At 43.9% G+C, this 19972-nt stretch overlaps 1 long non-coding RNA gene across 1 annotated transcript; it reads right to left on the bottom strand.

Moving 5' to 3' along the window:
• Positions 1-14670: 14670 nt before the first annotated feature.
• Positions 14671-17102, bottom strand: LOC130139984 (uncharacterized). The gene is made up of 2 exons (XR_008817992.1): positions 16810-17102; positions 14671-14946 (listed from the first exon to the last, which is right to left on the bottom strand). It is a non-coding gene; the product is annotated as an uncharacterized LOC130139984 (long non-coding RNA).
• Positions 17103-19972: the final 2870 nt, after the last annotated feature.

Here is a 19972-nt window from a genome sequence, read left to right as displayed (position 1 = left end):
TTGGAAGAAAGACTGGTAAGTTCCAACATCGCCTCTACATATCAAAAGCCTCTTCTATACTAAGGATTATGGATAATATTATGGTTGAAGTTATGCAATAAACACCCGTTCCGCATCGTGAATCTAGTCGAATTTGACATTCAGATGGTAATTAGATGGACCTTGAAAGCTCAAGAAATTTTGTAATACTACTACAGCTAAAACTACTCTCTTAAGGCAAATCTCATTTTCGAACTTATCCTTGGACAGCATAGTATGTTTCCTTGCTGGCCATAACGAGTGCGATAAAGAATAGCTGCTTGCGCGTGACATAACTTGGTCAGACCCTGCTCGCGTTAGTACGTACGTCCCTTGTAACGAATATGCATGGAATGCTACTATCCTTGCCAAACAAGTCATGGTCGTACTCTTATAATTCCAGCATCTTGCTCCAATAAAACATGCATGGAAACTGGAGTCTCAAGGTAGAGCGTTGGAACCCATGGTCGCTTCGCCTAAGTGATCGTATGACGAAGTTCAACTGTCGAATTGCATCCACATTGGACTGTCGTGTGTGCAAGAAGACATGGGAGAACCGGCCGAAGATGACTTCTGTTGTTGTCACTTATTGAATCCTGTTCTTGAAGATTGCAGGAGGTGGATGAAGGAGTTCCAATAAGTGAAGATGGAACACCTGTGTTGGGGAGGCTGAAGGATGTGCTGATGCACTCGGTGCTATCGGATTGAAGCAAGATCAAGATTATGTTGCTTTGAAGCTTGTCTAAATGAAAGTGTGTAATAGTTTACTCAGAGATTTTATTGGAGGTATGCCTCCAACTGATGGGGATGTAAATTTTTAAGACGTTTGCCCTTTGATCCTTTCTTAACCCAAAAAAGTACAATAAAAATTTAAATCAAGAGTACCTAAAAAGTCCAGCTCAATGCCAGAGGTCGCTCTTATATGGGAAAATTGTCCAAAAACTTCTAAATCTATTGTTTTTTGACTAATTCAGGTTTAAACCTTTCAATTTTACCAATTGAATCATAAACTTTTTCACGTTTTGCAAATGGAGTCATTCCGGCCAATTTTAGTTGGAAATCGTCGACGTGGACACTGATAGGGCCAATTTTAATCCCAAGGTACAATTTTTTTTATAATTTTTTTAAACAAATTGAATTTTTTAAATAATTTTTTATCTTTTCATTTTTTCTTCTACCAAGTCTGGCGTAGGACTTGGTAGAAAAAAAAGGAAGAGAAATAAAGAATAAAAAATAATAAAAAATTATAAAAAATAATTTTTTAAAAATATTATAAAAGATTGTCCACGTTAGAGCCGGCCATCTTACGTGTTAGTGATTTCCAGCTAAATTTGGCTAAATGGACTCAATTGGCGGAACGTGAAAAAGGTTTACGAATCATTTGGCAAATTTGAAAAGTCTATGACTGAATTGGTCAAAGTGCAATAGGTTTGAGATTTTTTAGACAATTTTTCCCTTTTAGACTGACAGGCTATGTGGAGACAAGTAAGTTACGTTTATTTTGTTTGACGCATGATTCATAGCATGGTTTCACTAATTTATTGAAATGTGTATTTGGGCAAGAGGTTACTGATGCAGTTCACAAGAGGATTTTGTTGAAGTAGCTCCAGTTCAAATGCATCATATCCTAGACAAGGGGAAATTTGGGTAAAGAAGTTTTCACATACATAATAGAAAACGAAAAAAATAATTATGGTATTATGCCTTGTAAAAATACAACCATTGTTGTACTTGATTCTCCTTTGCAAATAAAACTATTATCTTTGCTTTTCTTTTCATATTGGTAATATCAATGATAGATAGTACATACTAAGACATTTGCATATCAGTGCTAAATACTTTTACAGAAAGATGTCAACCCAATGTAGCCACAGAATTTTCAAAAAAATTATCGAAAAAGTCATAAACCTATTACATAGCTAACGTGGCGATCTAGTCAACGCTAGCCATCTTACGTGATGCTACTGGCGCTGACGTGGACAATTTGTTAAGTTGTTTTTGGATTTTTATTAATTTAATAATGATTTATATGTTTCATTTCACCTTTACTTTCTTTTTTCCTTTAATGTGGGCGAGGGTGTTATGAGCCCTTGTGGGCCAAAGCGAAGGCATTGTGGTCCTCACCCTCCCTTGCACTCAGCGAGGGCTTCACGGCCCACGCCCATGGGCCGGCATGGGTTGCCAGCCCTTTGCTAGTGCCTAGTGGCCCTGTGTATTATAAAGAGGGAAAAGAAAAGAAAAACAAAGAAAATTAAAGAAAAATAAAAAATCATTACAAAATTAAGAAAATTTAAAAAACTGTCAACGTCACCACTGACGGTACCACGTAGGACAACCAGCGTTAATTGGACCTTAGCGTCAGTGATTTCTGATCAAAATTAGTCGGAAGGACCGCATTAGTAATTCGTTAAAATGTTTATGACTAAATTGACAAAGCTTCAAAAGGTTTAGGACTACATTAGTATAATTAAAAGGTTTAGGACTGAATTGACAAATTATCAAAAGGTTTAGGACTAAAATGGCATAATTGAAAGGTCCGTACAATAGGTTTATGACTTTTTGGATAATTATGCCGAGAATTTCACTAGTGGGCAAATATCCTGCAATGACACATTTATTTCTCCACATCATTTCCTTTACTTGCTCATATAATATATATGTATATATCCTCTTACGAAATCATTTAAAACTGGATATGACGTATGAGTGTGGTCGGTTTTGGAAATCTTTCCGATCAATTATAAGTCCAATTACTTTTACTGCGCAAAAGGAAAGAGTCATAAGTCTGACATACAACGATCTAACATTTTCGGTTCTATATCGTACTTTGAGCTTTTATCGGATTCATCTAGTAGCCATGTTCGATATCTTGAAATAGCCGTCGACCATTCCATCGATAAAAAATATTTACAATCTACACGTCCATGTGTCAATTCTCTCATATGGTTAAGTAACAAACGAGGGGATGCATATGGTCTTGCTTATAGAGGAAAGGAATCCCAAAAAAAAACCTGCCATTAATAACACCTCTAAGCATGGGAATGTTTGAACCGTATACGGTAGGTTGTGCAAGTCTATCCACGGCAGTAATGAACATGACCAAATATTTGCGTATTTATGCAGGCCCTTCATCAACTGGTGTTCCATGCCCTAGCCACTCGATAGTCTGTCCATGTGGAGAAGTTGCTCCTTCGACGCAAAACCTTGTGATGCCAGATGAAAGGAAGAATCACGGATCATGTTTCGCTTCCACACAAGCCACTTTGGACTTGCATCCAACGATCATGTCCTCCACGGTCCTAACTTGCAGGCACACGATCGGATCAGCGATTTACCAGAGAAGTGCTTCAACCCTGCGCGGAGTGTGTGGTTGGTGGGAGGGCGAAATAGAGTTATGTCCAGATCTGGATTGGCCGCAATAGTTCATCCTCACATGGTAATCAATTGATCCACTAAACGATTCAAACTTGACTATTTGTTTGTCGGTCCAATTAGCTAGCTGTGTATAATTCTTACTCACATGGAAAACTGCTAATCTATGTTTTCTCGCACTTTTATTGCAGTAAGGAACTCTTACAGTGGGATGAAGTTCTGGGGACCAAGACATCCACCATTCTACGCTGGCAACGGCAATTGAAGCGGCCGGGGTTTGCTCCACGGAAAGTTGCTTGTCCAGGGGAAATCGCGGTGCGTGGTTTGGACTTAGGCGAACCTGTGTGGACTTACCCTGTGGCAAGTTTAGGGTTGCCCAGTCATTCCGTGAGGTGGTCTACACGCCACGACGGGCAGACGCACGGGGAACAGGTTTCTCTCAAGGTTATCCCAAAATAAAAGGGACAATCATGGAGGAAGAGAACATGGGAACAAGTTTTTTTTTTGGTTAAAGTAAGTAGTATATAACTTTTCAACGCGCATTTTACAGCAAACAAACATGGGAACAAGTTGATGGTCGATAGATTCGACTATTTCATGCATAGAATGTAAAGATTGTATAAGGACCGATCTTTTTTGTTTGGTGTGATGAGCTTTTGGTAATTACAAGAAGGGAAAAGACCACCAAAAATCCCAAACTTTGCCACCTGTGACACATTTACCCTGAACTTTTTTTTGTGACACCAAAAACCCCAAACTATGCTATTTGTGACACATTTACCCCATTGTACTTTAGTCCATGGGCATTTTCGTCTTTTTTGTTTTTCTTTTTTTTCCTTTCCGGCGAGGGCCACCCTCGCCGGCGTCGAGCGAGGGTCGCCTTGCTCCGGCGAGCGAGGGCGGCCTCGCCCGACACCGGCGAGGGCGGCCCTTGCCCGAGTCGGGCGAGGGCCGCCCTCGCTCGCCCGGCGAGGCGACCCTCGCCCGACGCCGGCGAGGGCGGCCCTCGCCTGGATCTCGGCGAGGGCCACCCTCGCTCGACGCCGGCAAGGGTGGCCCTCGCCAGACGCCGGCGAGGGCCACCCTCGCCGGAAAGGAAAAAAAAAAGAAAAAGTAAAAAGGACGAAAATGCCCATGGACTAAAGTACAATGGGGTAAATGTGTCACAAATAGCATAGTTTGGGATTTTTGGTATCACAAAAAAAAGTTCAGGATAAATATGTCATAGGTGATAAAGTTTGGAGTTTTTTGTGGTTTTTTCTCTTACAAGAATTGTATACATCTTCCGTATCACATATATTGCTTTTCATTTCAACTTATATATGCTCTCGCTCACAAAGCATATAGTGTGATAAGACTCGTGCACGGCTGCCCGAGTTGGCAAGATGGTAGGACACGATAAGTGTTTGCCTTAACAAGCGGAGGTCTTGAATGCACGCATGCCCATGCTGTATCGGGAAAGTCCATTTGGACTTTGGTTAATAGCATAATTGTTAAATCGAGAAAAAAACCGTGAATTGAAATCTTAAATTTTACAATAGGTAGCATAAAATCTAATCGAATCGTAGGAGTTGGCAAAATATCTAAAGCTAGTATTTTGTGTCGACGACAGTTATAAATTTTATATTGGGAGTTAGAATTATGTTGTAGTAAACTAATCTTAATTTCAAGTACATGTGGTGATCCCTATGCACAAGATGATGCAATTTCCCGTTGTTTTCTTTAAAATAAAGATTACGTTCAAATATATATGACATGTTTTATATGTCATTTCATTTACCGTTACACTATAATGTATGAAATTTACTTCTAATCAATCTATAGCTATCAAAATACAATATACATAGTAAAATTACATCGTTCAATAGGTAAATTATAAAAATTGAACCGTTGAATCCATAGATACATGTTGAGTTGTAGGTTCATTAGTGAATCGATAAACTAGATGATTAGCATTTATTTAACGGTTACAAATCACTATGGCCACAGTCGAATCTAATCAAATCGTACGAAACAAATTATAATTGTACAATTATGATAACTATGGTTAATAGTTATTGACCGAGGTCCTTAAGCTTAATTACCATATGAGGTGATCCACAAAGTGATCCCATAATAACTTTTACTTAAACTATCAACCAAGCATACTCAAATTGGAAGTACAGTGAATATTCTCGATCGACAATTAATCGAAATTGTGCAACAATGTAATATAGTCATGAAGGTTCTCCATTTAATTGCTTAAATGCCGAATTCTAAATACATTACGTATTAAGATAGAAAATTGTATGAACATAAGATGCTATTCAAGTGTAGTTTTCAATTTCAAATTCATATTTCGACTACGTTAATGGAAGAGACCTTTGAGCATAGTATACAGATGGTTCGTGTATGTTATATTGGAAAAGTTCTAGTTTCCATGCTCACACTTTTTCTAGTCAATGCACATTTTAATTTATTTAATTAAATTATTCTATTTTGACAAATTTTTTAATCAAGTCCCTCCGACATGGAATTTAAGCAAATTCAACTCCCATGACCATCGACATTAGAGTATGATGCGGATAAATTATGCCAATGCCACATGGACGTGTGTGGAAAAATTTAGGTAATGCAAACGACGTCAGAGTATGATATGGATAGTATCTAGCCAATGTGGACACCAATGTGGATGTCGACATTTGAAAAATTTTGTCAATGTCACGGTACGATGTCCTCCGATGGCCATCTAAATATGCAAGTGTATCCGCAACAATAATGTGAATGACCCCGTATTTAATTTGGTTTGGGCAAAAGTACACCACAAGTGCCATAACTTGTGTACGGCGATCACTTTGGTGCCATAACTTTTTTTCGGATCACTTTGGTGTCAAGTCGGAGGAAAAGAGATCACTTTAGTGCCAATTTGGCCGGAAATCCGACGTGGCATTTTTTATTAATTTTTGACGCTGACGTGGCTCGCCGGAGGCTGAATCAGCGTGTACAGTCAGCATTTTTAATTTTAAATATTGTTTTTCCTTTTTTTTCCTTCTTTTCTTTTTCTTTTCTTTTCTTTTCTCCCCTCGCCGGTCGGTTGCCGGTGGCCGGCTGGCCACCGGCGAAGCCCGGGAAGGGCTGGGCGAGGGCGGCCTTGCCCATGGCCGGTGAGGGGCGGCCTCGCCAGATCTGGGCGAGGCGACACTCGCCGGTGACAGAGGCCGCCCTCGCCGGCCCAGCGAGGGCCCTCGCCGGCGCCGGGCAAGGGTCGCCCACGCCCGGGCGGGCGTGGGCGACCCTCGCCCGACGCCGGCGAGGGTCGCCGACGCCGACGAGGGTTGCCCTCTCTCCGGATCCGGCGAGGCGACCCTCGCCGGCGTAGGGCGACCCTCGCCGGCGTAGGGCGAGGGAAGCCCTCGCTCAGGCGACCCTCGCCCGACGCCGGCGAGGGTCGCCCGACGCCGGCGAGGGTCGCCCTCTCCCGGATCCGGCGAGGGGGACCCTCGCCGGTCCAGGCGAGGGCTTCCCTCGCCCGACGCCGGCGAGGGTCGCCCGACGCCGGATCCGGCGAGGGCGACCCTCGCCGGCGTCGGCGAGGGAAGCCTCGCCCGGGCGGCGAGGTCGCCTTCGCCGGCGTCGGGCGAGGGTCGCCCACGCCCGACTCGAGGCGAGGGCGACCCTCGCCCGCCCGGCGAGGGCTTCCTCGCCCGACGCCGGCAAGGGTCGCCTCGCCGGATCCGGCGAGGGCGGCCCTCGCCCGGGCCGGGCGAGGGCCGGCCTCGCCCATATCTGGCGAGGCCGCCCCTCGCCGGCCATGGGCAAGCCTCGCCCAGCCCTTCCCGGGCTTCGCCGGCGGCCGACCGACCACTGGCAACTGGCCGGCGAGGGGAGAAAAGAAAAAAAAGAAAAGAAAAAGAAAAAGGAAATAAGAAAAAAAAAGGAAAAAAGTATTTAAAATAAAAAATGCTGACTGTACATGCTGACTCAGCCTCCGGCGAGCCACGTCGGCGTAAAAAATTAATAAAAAATGCCACGTCGGATTTCCGGCCAAATTGGCACTAAAGTGATCTCTTTTCCTCCGACTTGGCACCAAAGTGATCCGAAAAAAAGTTATGGCACCAAAGTAATCGCCGTACACAAGTTATGGCACTTGTGATGTACTTTTGCCATTTGGTTTGATATGAACAACAACATGGTCAAACTCATATATTTCTATTTATTCAAGTGCAATAAGATGCGATAAGTCTACTCCGATAAAGTAAGAGGAAAGAGATGTATCTCTGATATAACAACCACTGATCTGTAACTTATTTTTCCTAGAATAGTGAGTAAAGTTCATTAAAACATAACGAAAAGCAAAAGCTGGAACCCTACCGTAAGCTGGTAAACTATTAGATTTATGTGCTCTAAGTACTTATCAGATACGTCTAATAATCATGTTCAACATTGTGAAACTACCATATTTGATCTTATTTATCAAAATTATTAAAAAATTTAACTACCTAGATTTTAGTTTTCTTGATTAGGTAAGTACTAAACCAAGGATATACATGGTCATTTTCGTAGAGTAAATCAGATCCCAAAAGAACCAACCATTAATTCCATCTCTAAGAATGAGAACTGATTACAGACAAAATATGCAAGTGTATCCATAGCAATAATGAGAATGACCAGTTTTTTTACATATTTGCGGCCTTCAACACTCGGTGCTTCATAACTTAGCCTAAGCCAAATTTTAGTCTCTCCTCACTGATTAACTCTCCTCCCTACTTAGATGAACAATTCCCTTTGACCTTTTATGTCCGTCTTTTTGTGCAATGTACGCTCGGGTTATGACAATTAAGCCAAGAATCGTGCATTTCATGTGTGTTGACACCTGCATATTTGGAAAAATATGATCGCAACATGTTTCGTTTCTTGACAAAAAACAGTCGATTAAGCGTTCATAACATCCAAAAAGGAAGAAGTCATAAGTTTTGATATACAAAGATATGATATTTTCGATTGTACATCGTAATTTGAGTTTTTATTGGATACATCTATTGCCACGTTCAATATCGTGAAATTCCCGTCCACTATATCATTAATCAAAATCATTGACATTCTAAACGTCCATGTTTCAAGTTTCTTAAATAGCTAAGTAACAACCTAGGGGATGCATATGGTCTCGCATCTAGAGGAAAGGAATCCTAGAAATAAAACCTGCCTCTGATAATACCTCTGAGCTTGGGAATGTATGTACTATTTACAGTAGGTTGTGCAAGTCTATCCACGGTAATAATGAACATGACCAAATAATTGTGTATTTATGCAGCCTTCCATCCAATGGTGTTCCATGCCCAAGCCACTTGATAATCTCTGTCGATGTGGAGAAGTTGCTCCTTCGATGCAAAACCTTGTGATCCCAGATAAAAGGAAGAATCATGGATCACGTTTCGCTTCCCCGCAATCCACTTTTGACTTGCATCCAACGATCATGTCCTACACAGTCCAAACTTGGAGGCAGATGTCGGATCAGCGATTTACCAGAGAAGTGCTTCAACCTTGCGCGAGGCATCGGGATGGTGGGAGGGCAAAAGAGCACTATATCGATCTCTGGATTGGCCGCAATAGTTCATCCTCACATGGTTATTAATTGATCCACTAAACTATTTAAACTTAACTAGTTGTTTGTTGGTCCAACTAGCTAGCTGTGTATTACTCTTACTCACTAGGTAAACTGCTAATCTATGTTTTCTCGCACTTCTATTGCAGTAAGCAACTCTTACAGTGGGACGAAGTTCTGGGGATCAACATATCCACCATTCTACGCTGGCCACGGCAATTAATGCGGTTAGGGTTTGCCCCACGGGAAGTTGCTTGTCCATGGGAAATCGCGGTGCGTGGTTTGGACTTAGCCGGACCTGTGTGGACTTACCCTGTGGCAAGTTTAGGGCTCCCTGTCATTTCGTGAGGTGGTTTGCTCACCCCAACCGGCATACGCACAGGCAACAGGTTTCTCTCAAGGTTATCCCAAGAAAAAAAAAGGAGAATCATGGAGGAAGAGAACATGGGGACAAGTTAATGGTTGATAGATTCGACTTTTTCATGTATGTAATGTAAAGATTGCATAAGGACGGATCATTTTTGTATGGTGTGATGAGCTTTTCGTAATTACATGAATTGTATACATCTTCCTTATCACATATATATTGCGTTTCATTTCAAACTTATATATATATGCTCTCGCACACAAAGTATATAGTGCGATGAGTCTCGAGCATGGCTGCTCGAGTTGCCAAGATGGTAGGACACACCAGGAGTTTGCCTTAACAAGCGGAGGCCTTGAATGCGAGCATGCCCTTGCTGTATCGTGAAAGTCCATTTGGACTTTGTTTAATAGCATAATTGTTAAATCGAGAAAAAGATCGTGAATCGAAATCTTAAATTTTACAATAGGGAGCAAAAAATCTAATCGAGTTGTAGGAGTTGGCAAAATATCTAAAGCTAGTATTTTGTGTCAACAACAGTTATAAATTTTATATTTGGTGTAAGAATTATGTCGTGGTAAACTGATCTTAATTTCAAGTACATGTGGTGATCCTTATGCAGAAGATGATGCAATTTCCCGTTGTTTCTTTAAAATAAAGATTACGTTCAAATATATATGACAATGTTTTATATGTCATTTCATTTACCGTTACACTATAAAGTATGAAATTTACTTCTAATCAATCTGTAGCTAATTAACAAAATACAATATACATAGTAAAATTACATCGTTCAATAGGTAAATTATAAAAAATTGAACCCTTGAATCCATAGATACTTGTTGAGTTGTAGATTTGTTAGTGAATCGATAAACTTGGTAGTGATTAAGATGATTAGCAATTCATCTAACGGTTACAAATCACTATGGCCTCGAGTTGAATCTAATTAAATCGTACGAAACAAATTATAATCATAGAATTATGATAACTATGGTTAATAGTTATTGACCGAGGTCCTTAAGCTTTATTACCATATGAGGTGATCCACAAAGTGATCCCATGATAACTTTTGTCATGCCTCGAACCCCATCGAGCCCGCGACATCCCTCTCCTCGGTCGGAAGAGTGCGACGTCCCAGGAATAACGTCGCCGACCCAACGATCCATCAGAGTTAAATCGCAGCGGAAGCAATAAAAAATCCCAGACATTAAAATTGGAGAACACCATGAAGGAACAAATCGTCAAACCACCAAGCATATATTACACTTCCAAATATTTACATCATCCGCCAATACAAACCACAAAATAATTTATAAGCACACCGAACTATAAACTCCAAACCAACAAAATATCAAGATCATCTCTCTAGGTCAGCACTATCCAAAAATGGGGCGCATCCTCCTCCCAGAACTATCCCCTACGCCCTCTCGAAGGCGTCCACTCTGACTCACAGTCCTCGGCATCACTACCTGAATCCTCTGCAGCTGTCTGCTCACCCGACGACTCCGAGTCGACCTCAATCTCGATATTCAGGCGGGGATTCTGAAATGGTTTGGTTGAAACAACCATGAGATCACATCTCAATAAGTCACAACCTAAGCCCCACCTAGGCTATCACGTAATTCCAGACACATCCAAACGCGCAACCAAACAACCACACAACCAGCAATCGAACATTCACACATACCTGGACTCTCTGCATACGCACCATGCACGTTAACCCACAATCCCAACATACAATTCTTGTACACATGCCATCACACACTTTCCACATATCAATACACACGCCAATCATACCACAGTAATACATCACAGCCGCGTGCGTGTCTCGATTATAAAGCAAAACCTACTTGGGCACGTCCCATACCATGCCTAGCAGATTTTACCCCATAATCGCGCACTGCATCACGCGATACAAACACACTCGCACACTAACTCACACCATGCATCACTTTCACAATCCTCACATGTCAAGCCAAATCCCGCTCATTCTCAACCTTTCCACCACTACCGCGCCTGCGTAAAACGCATCAGGCCAACGGTCTTTTGACCACGTCAGGCATCGTCACCCCGTCGGGCTGGGCATCGTCAACTCGTCAGGGACGGCATCGTCCCGCGTAAACGAACACGCCTCAGGACGGAATCCTACACACACTTTCCTTCTACCGCGCCCGCGTAAAACGCATCAGGCCAACGGTCTTCTGACCACGTCAGGCATCGTCACCCCGTCGGGCCGGGCATCGTCACCTCATCAGGGACGGCATCGTCCCGCGTAAACGAACACGCCTCAGGACGGAATCCTACACACACTTTCCTTCTACCGCGCCCGCGTAAAATGCATCAGGCCAACGGTCTTCTGAGCATGTCAGGCATCGTCACCCCGTCGGGCCGGGCATCGTCACCTCGTCAGGGACGGCATCGTCCCGCGTAAACGAACACGCCTCAGGACGGACCTTACCCCGCGTAAACGAACACGCCTCAGGGTATCACTTTTCCCATCAATCCTACATTCTCGTACCTTCGTTCCACACTCTCCACACGTACCACACGACCACACATACACACGGTCACACACAAATTCACATCTCGCACACATTTTTCACAATTACCCATCCTCATCACGCGAACACCACACAAACACCCAAGCTTAGCACGCGAACTCAATGCGCAATCATGCCACCACACCTCACAGCCACACAATCACACATACGAGCTCATTCAAGCATCAAACTACCCATCAAAATGCCACGATAACACTGAATAATTCTCGAGAGAGAGAAAAACTGAGAATATGTAAAAAATCGGGTCCAAACTGGGCAGTTGCGCAGTGACAGAAATCCATTTGAAATAAATAGTAAAACAACTCCAAAAATTCTAAATTTTGGATATGTCATAAAAAACATCTTGATCAACATTTCTCATGAAGAACACGAAATCCGGTTCAATCTGGAACCATGCCTTTTTGTCCCTCGAAGTCAGACCAAAATCAGTTCACTCAAACAGACCGTTTTGTCCTCAAAATATATTTATTTCAACACCCAAATCACCTTGAAAAGCTTTGAAAGTTTTATATGTTATAGCCACGAATGTCCCCAACAACTTTTGTTAAGGAAGTATTTTGAAAATAGGCCTGGAAAAATTTATAAAAATTCGAACAAACCCGAAGGTTGGATGAACAGTAAATCGGGCAGTTTTATTTCGGTCCAAAGATGGACTTCCGAATGGCATCAAATGATTTCCAAAAATTCCCAAATTAAAATATGTTATATTTCAAGATGTTGGGAACAACTTTCATGAGAAAACTTCCTCAAATTTGGCCCACAAAATTCTCTAAAAAAAATAGCAAACTGAGTGGGTACAGTAATCGCGAATCCGCGATTCACCCCGAACCTCACGGATTCAAACCCGAACCGATTTCTACCGAATTCCAACCGCCTAAACTCATTTCCCGACGTCTAATCCAACCCGCAACAACCGCTAATAGTCATGATCAGCCACCAATAACCACGATCAACCACCAAAAACCATTATCGACACCTTAATCAACCTCTAAATCCTCTAAACCATACCCGAACGAGTCGGAAAATACCCGACGTCCTAAATAGGGATTAGATCGCAACTTACCCGGACTCTAGACTAACTCGGCTAGAGCGGCAAGGGGGAACGGCTGGCCGGCGGCGATCGGCGGTGGCGGCTTGCTCCGGCGATGCTCCGGCGATGATCGGCGGTCCAAGGCCGAGAGAGAGATGAGAGGATTTTTGGTGAGGGAGAGAGGGAGAGAGTTCTCTGTTGGGGGGGGTGCCGTGAGAAGAGAGGGAATGAGGAGAGAGAGAGAGAGGAGAGAAACAATTAAATATTTGGTCCAAGGTTTGACCAATTTTTTTTCTTAATTCCAATTTTGCCCCTAAAACGCTTGGTCCACATTCTTCCAAACCAAAATATCTAAGGGTGTTTTTGTCCAATATTTTGGGGCTGATATTTATCCACATTTAATCCCCAAATTCAATTTTCAAAATCCTCAAAATTCAGAATACCCAAAAATAGGCCTAAGGGCAAAATCGTAATTTTCCGGTCCCGGGGCGAAATTCCAATTTTCGCACATACGTGTTCCATATGTGCGTGGCCAACATAATATGGCGTCAGAATCGCGAAATTCACTTTCTAAGTCCTCGAAAATCGACTGCGAAGTTTCGGGAATAAAATAATATTATTTTTCCAATTTTTGTCGAAATTCCAATTTTTGTCCAAAACGACTCCTAGTAAAATGGCGTCGGCCTCGAAAAATAACCTCAAACGGCCTCAAAATCCAACACCGGCGCCTACATGGGCAAAATCGTAATTTTTCAGTCCCGGACCGAATTTCCATTTTTCGACCATACCAACCCCAAATATCATTGGCCACACTAAAATGACGTCATCCTCGTAAAAATAGTCGCGCACGACCCCGAAAATCGACATCCAAGTCCGGATCCAATTTCACGATCAAAATCGCCCAATCTCAATTTTAGGGTCTCTCACTAACGGGCGGCTGTTTAGGGATTACGCGTATCGACCTAGGGTTATTCGAGTCATGGCGACCTCGATCGTCACCGAAGGTCGACTCATGATCGAGTTCTTAGGTCCACGTACATTTCCCTAGGTAGCCATTCCCTAAAGGTTAGTATCCCGAGAATGATCAGTTCCGGGCGAGACTTACTAAAATGAAATGAGAAATAACATCTATTTCATTGATTCCGGAAATAGGTCGAAATTCAGGATGTTACAACTCTTCCCCCCTTATAAAAATTTCGTCCTCGAAATTTACAACTCAACAAATTCCTCAAACAAATGGGGGTATTGACGTCGCATGGCCTCTTCACTTTCCTAGGTAGTACTTTTTGTCCCGTGATATTCCCATACAATCTTAAACATCGGGATCGTCTTGCTCCTCAAAACTCGTCTTTCCGATCCTCGGCAAGGGATACTTACCCATTACTGCCCTCTGTATAACTAGCCAGTCCATACCCACTATTACATCCAAATCCTACATCTCGAGAACCGCTAATCAGTTCTTTCCTTCCCATTACCAGTTACAATCTTGCAATCCGGGTACCCCAACGAAACTAAAATCTCGTCAATCAAGGAAGCCATAACGTGCCACAATTATAACATATAATATTCCTACTTGGACAATGTCATGCCCCGAACCCCTACGGCACGCGACACCGCCTCTAGTTGATTCAAGCGACGTCCCAGGAATATCGCTGACCTCAAATTCGCCATCAGAGATTTACTACCACATCGGATATCAACAATTAAACCCGGACAATTAAAACTGGGGAGAAAAATCAGGGAGAATATACATATCTTTTTCATTTCCTTCTTATACCATAATATTTACGTTTATAAACTGTCCCATACATGTACATGCATATCGCCTTTCTTAAAAACCGATACTCCAAGGATGAAAACTTGGGTTTACTACTACTCCAAAAATGGTGCTCGCCAAAAACCCATTCTGAGTCTGATTCCTTGTCCTCTGAGTCTGAGTCCATTTATACCGTCCCATCCACCGAGGACTCCAAAACGTTCTGGCGGCGGCGGCGGAAGATTCATGGGTCCTGTCGGGGTTCTGAAATTGTTGGTTGAAACAACCGTGAGAACACTTCTCAGTAAGTTCATCCCTAAACCCAACCTAGGCTAGGCTAGCATGCAATCTCCTGACTGGAAACAATTATTCAAATCACAATACCACAATAGTCAGACAATTATCTAACCCTGCAGGTTAGGCAGATCAACATACAATAGTCACGGCACATGTGTGGCACGCATAATCACACGTATGTCAATCACACGTTCATGCACCGATTCTCATACATTCGCATGCCAGTCTATGCATGTTTCATGCATGCAAATGTCGTCTACATGTCATACGCATTCTCCGGCCCACTGGCCCACACTGGCAATTTCCCAATTTATTATTAATTACGACTCGAGTCCACATTATTAACGGCCCGGTGCGTCTAGCATGCTTCAAAGTGCATGAGGCGCAGCAACCGATCTGGCCCAGTGTCTCTAGCCTGCTTCAAAGTGCATGAGGCGCAACACTGATCTCCTTACGAACCAGAGCCTGCTTCAAAGTGCATGAGGATGGTCGTCTTCCGGACGTACCGGGTATCGTCCTGCTTCAAAGTGCATGAGGACGGTATGGACCCGAAGGTCACGACCCGAAGGTCCTTCGATGATCACACAACTTATTATTATCTGAACCCAGCGTATAACGCTTCAGGGCATTTTAGGTAATCACATGCTCATGGCAGATACGTATTCTCACACAATTTCATCACATACCTCACTCTCGGCATACACAATGCGTGTCCATGTTATGCAATGCAATGCACCATGAGCGCCAATTAAATTCAAACACTCAATATCACCACACGCTGAAACATCACATTGCAGGCACAACAAATAATATTGCCAGGCTCAAACATGCGCACAACATCATTCAAACTCAATCCTGTCAGATGTAAACACGCGCATATACCACTCTTATCCCATTATTCCGTCCATTCTCATTTCCTCTTTCTCATTCTTCGTCAGTGACCCGCGTAAACGTACACGCCTCAGGTACACTGCGACCACTCACCACATCCGGCCCGCGTACTCGTTCACGCCTCAGGCCCCTCGATCGCGCCCCGAGCATCACACGCCTCGGTCCGATCCCACATTCACTTTCTCATGCCATTGCCTCAAATTCCGTGCACACTTGCACCCCACACTTCACCACATCACCATTTTCGCACAAAAGCACATTTTCGCATAAAACAACATTTTTCTTTGTTCAAATGTTTTCAAATCATTTTCAGACCTTCACGGGATTTTCATGAAATTCCAAGACGGACCTAACGGTACCGAACACGCATCAAACGACTCACCACAGTACAGTGCACAGTACTCCCACAGCTCGTGAACAATAATTTCTGCACTCAAACCACAAAATCACACCACCGACTCTTCCCGACACTTACATGAAACTCCGAGCCGGACTCAAAGGTGTCATTCTCGTACCCAACAGCACGCCACAGCATACTCAACTTAATTACCACAATTTACTAATAATTTAAATATGCATACAATACGATAATTCCCATTTTTCTCCGACCAAACGGCGTCGGATTAATTCCGATCCTTCACGGGACTTTCTCACCAAAATATCTAAGTTCCAAAAATTCAACTTGCGTCCCAATCGGACCATCACAGCTCGGTGAACAGTAACCCACAGCCAGTGAACAGTGATTCGAGGAATATGAACAGTAATTCGCAGCCCCTAATTTTCTGAATTTCCAATAAATATTACCCGAATTAATTCCTAAGGCCCGCCATAAAATTTTCACCCCCTATCCATGTGATTCCGCACCTAATTCCATACTGATTTTGTTCGAATTTACCCGTCGATACCCGAAGTCCTAAATTAGGTTTAGGCGCGACTTACCCGCCTTCTAGACTTCCTCGGCTAGAACGGAAAGCGGCGGCCCTTAATCGGGGACAACGGCGACGACGTACAACTTCCGGGTGGCGGCGATCGGCTTGGACGGCGATGGCGTGGCTTGCGCGTGGCCGAGGGCCTCACGGCCAAGAGAGAGAGGGAGGGAAATAGAGAGAGAGAGGGACGGCGGGAGGGGGTGATGGTGGCGTATGGCGGCGTGGACGGTGGCTTGAGGGTGGTCCGGTGTGGTGGCGGCGAGCGGCGGCGCCGGCGGTGGAGAAAATGGCCAAGGAAGAACTCACGGTGAGGAGGGGAAACTCACGGCCAAAAAAGAAAAAGGGGGGGGGGGGGGAAGTCCACGAAGGAGACGGAGAGAGAGAGGAGAGGGTCTTATCTAGAAACTTTGACCCAAAAAAATATCTAAAGCAAAAATGACTAAAATACCCCTTCTTCCATAAGCATGCCCTTTGTTAATCCTTAAGGGCAAAACAGTCAACTTCTTCGTTTCTTGTCCAAATTGAATTTTTTCGAAGAATTTGAGCACACCAAAATTTCACACGTGTCACGTACAACGTCGTCCTAACGTTCCAGCGTGACTTCCTAATTTTTCAGTGTCCAATTTGGACAAAAATTTCATAATTAAATTCTATTAAACACAACTCAAGCGTTTCTCAAGCTAACGGGCGGTTTGCTGGGGAAACTCGCAGAATCGACTCATGACTGATACTGAATCGAGTCACGTGCAAGTCCGTTCGATGCGTGACGATCTCGGTTGTCATAAAAATCGCGAAGATCAATCACTTGATTCGAGGGGTACGATCGTTCGGTATAATTTCGGAATCATTCGTCAAGTTGTTTCGTGGTCCAACGGAATCACCTGCGATTCACTACTAGGACAGTGGCGAACTGACCCCTAACTATCCTTGGATCGGCCAACAGTGGCTTAAAATATCACTTACGCGATTTAATGGTCGAAGTCCATTCACGGTCGAATTTTCTTTGGTCGCGCGAATTTAATTCCCCTATTAGCCTTTCCCTAATGGTTAGCATTCCCAGGAATGATCAGTTCCGGGCGAAAATTTACTGCGAGCACATTTCTATAAAACTCAATTATTCAATAAATTCCAATTGGTGGAAATTTCGGAATGTCACAGACAAGGTCTAGCCTCAACTCCGGGGTTCTCTGCAGACCTAGCATCAATTCCAAGATCCTCTATTGCTCTGACTCGAGCACCACCTCGACCTCTAGCTCTTCTGCTTGTACCCCTTTCAAGCACCTCTTCCATGGCTGTTCATCGTCCTAGTTTTCTATCACTCTCCTATCTGCTATAATTCCATCCAGGAATTAAAGACTTAGGCCAACTAACCCAGTCTAGTCCTAGGCAGTGAGTTGACACAGTAATCCACTTAGCAGGCAATCAATCACACAGCACCAAACCACATCAAAAGGGCTCGTGCACTTACCTCAGGTCCAGACGCACCTGCATTCCAATAAAACACCAAATTCACTCAACAATCACAACAAGAGTCTGGAAATACATGTAGCCCTAGACACACTATGGTTCACTAAGGTCTCCCTAACTAACTACAGCTATCCTGGGTCTCCACTCCTTATCACTCTAAGCTTCGATCGACTTAAATTGAGCTGTCCTTGCTCTGATACCAATTCAACAGAGGATGTCACGCCTCGAACCCCATCGAGCCCGCGACATCCCTCTCCTCGGTCGGAAGAGTGCGACGTCCCAGGAATAACGTCGCCGACCCAACGATCCATCAGAGTTAAATCGCAGCGGAAGCAATAAAAAATCCCAGACATTAAAATTGGAGAACACTAGGAAGGAACAAATCGTCAAACCACCAAGCATATATTACACTTCCAAATATTTACATCATCCGCCAATACAAACCACAAAATAATTTATAAGCACACCGAACTATAAACTCTAAACCAACAAAATATCAAGATCAGCTCTCTAGGTCAGCACTATCCAAAAATGGGGCGCATCCTCCTCCCAGAACTATCCCCTACGCTCTCTCGAAGGCGTCCACTCTGACTCACAGTCCTCGGCATCACTACCTGAATCCTCTGCAGCTGTCTGCTCACCCGACGACTCAGAGTCGACCTCAATCTCGATATTCAGGCGGGGGCTCTGAAATGATTTGGTTGAAACAACCATGAGATCACATCTCAATAAGTCACAACTTAAGCCCCACCTAGGCTATCACGTAATTCCAGACACATCCAAACGCGCAACCAAACAACCACACAACCAGCAATCGAACATTCACACATACCTGGACTCTCTGCATAGGCACCATGCACGTTAGCCCACAATCCCAACATACAATTCTTGTACACATGCCATCACACACTTTCCACATATCAATACACACACCAATCATACCACAGCAATACATCACAGCCGCGTGCGTGTCTCGATTATAAAGCAAAACCTACTTGGGCACGTCCCATACCATGCCTAGCAGATTTTACCCCATAATCGCGCACTGCATCACGCGATACAAACACACTCGCACACTAACTCACACCATGCATCACTTTCACAATCCTCACATGTCAAGCCAAATCCCGCTCATTCTCAACCTTTCCACCACTACCGCGCCTGCGTAAAACGCATCAGGCCAACAGTCTTCTGACCACGTCAGGCATCGTCACCCCGTCGGGCTGGGCATCGTCACCTCGTCAGGGACGGCATCGTCCCGCGTAAACGAACACGCCTCAGGACGGAATCCTACACACACTTTCCTTCTACTGCGCCCGCGTAAAACGCATCAGGCCAACGGTCTTCTGAGCACGTCAGGCATCGTCACCCCGTCGGGCCGGGCATCGTCATCTCGTCAGTGACGGCATCGTCCCGCGTAAACGAACACGCCTCAGGACGGAGAACACGCCTCAAGGTATCACTTTTCCCATCAATCCTACATTCCCGTACCTTCGTTCCACACTCTCCACACGTACCACACGACCACACATACACACGGTCACACACAAATTCACATCTCACACACATTTTTCACAATTACCCATCCTCATCACGCGAACACCACACAAACACCCAAGCTTAGCACGCGAACTCAATGCGCAATCATGCCACCACACCTCACAGCCACACAATCACACATACGAGCTCATTCAAGCATCAAACTA

Source organism: Syzygium oleosum, unplaced genomic scaffold (assembly GCF_021117445.2).
Source record: "Syzygium oleosum isolate NSW1041296 unplaced genomic scaffold, Sole_v2.1 Sole_v2.14, whole genome shotgun sequence".
Taxonomy (NCBI): domain Eukaryota; kingdom Viridiplantae; phylum Streptophyta; class Magnoliopsida; order Myrtales; family Myrtaceae; genus Syzygium; species Syzygium oleosum.
This window is presented reverse-complemented; position numbering and strand designations above follow the sequence as displayed.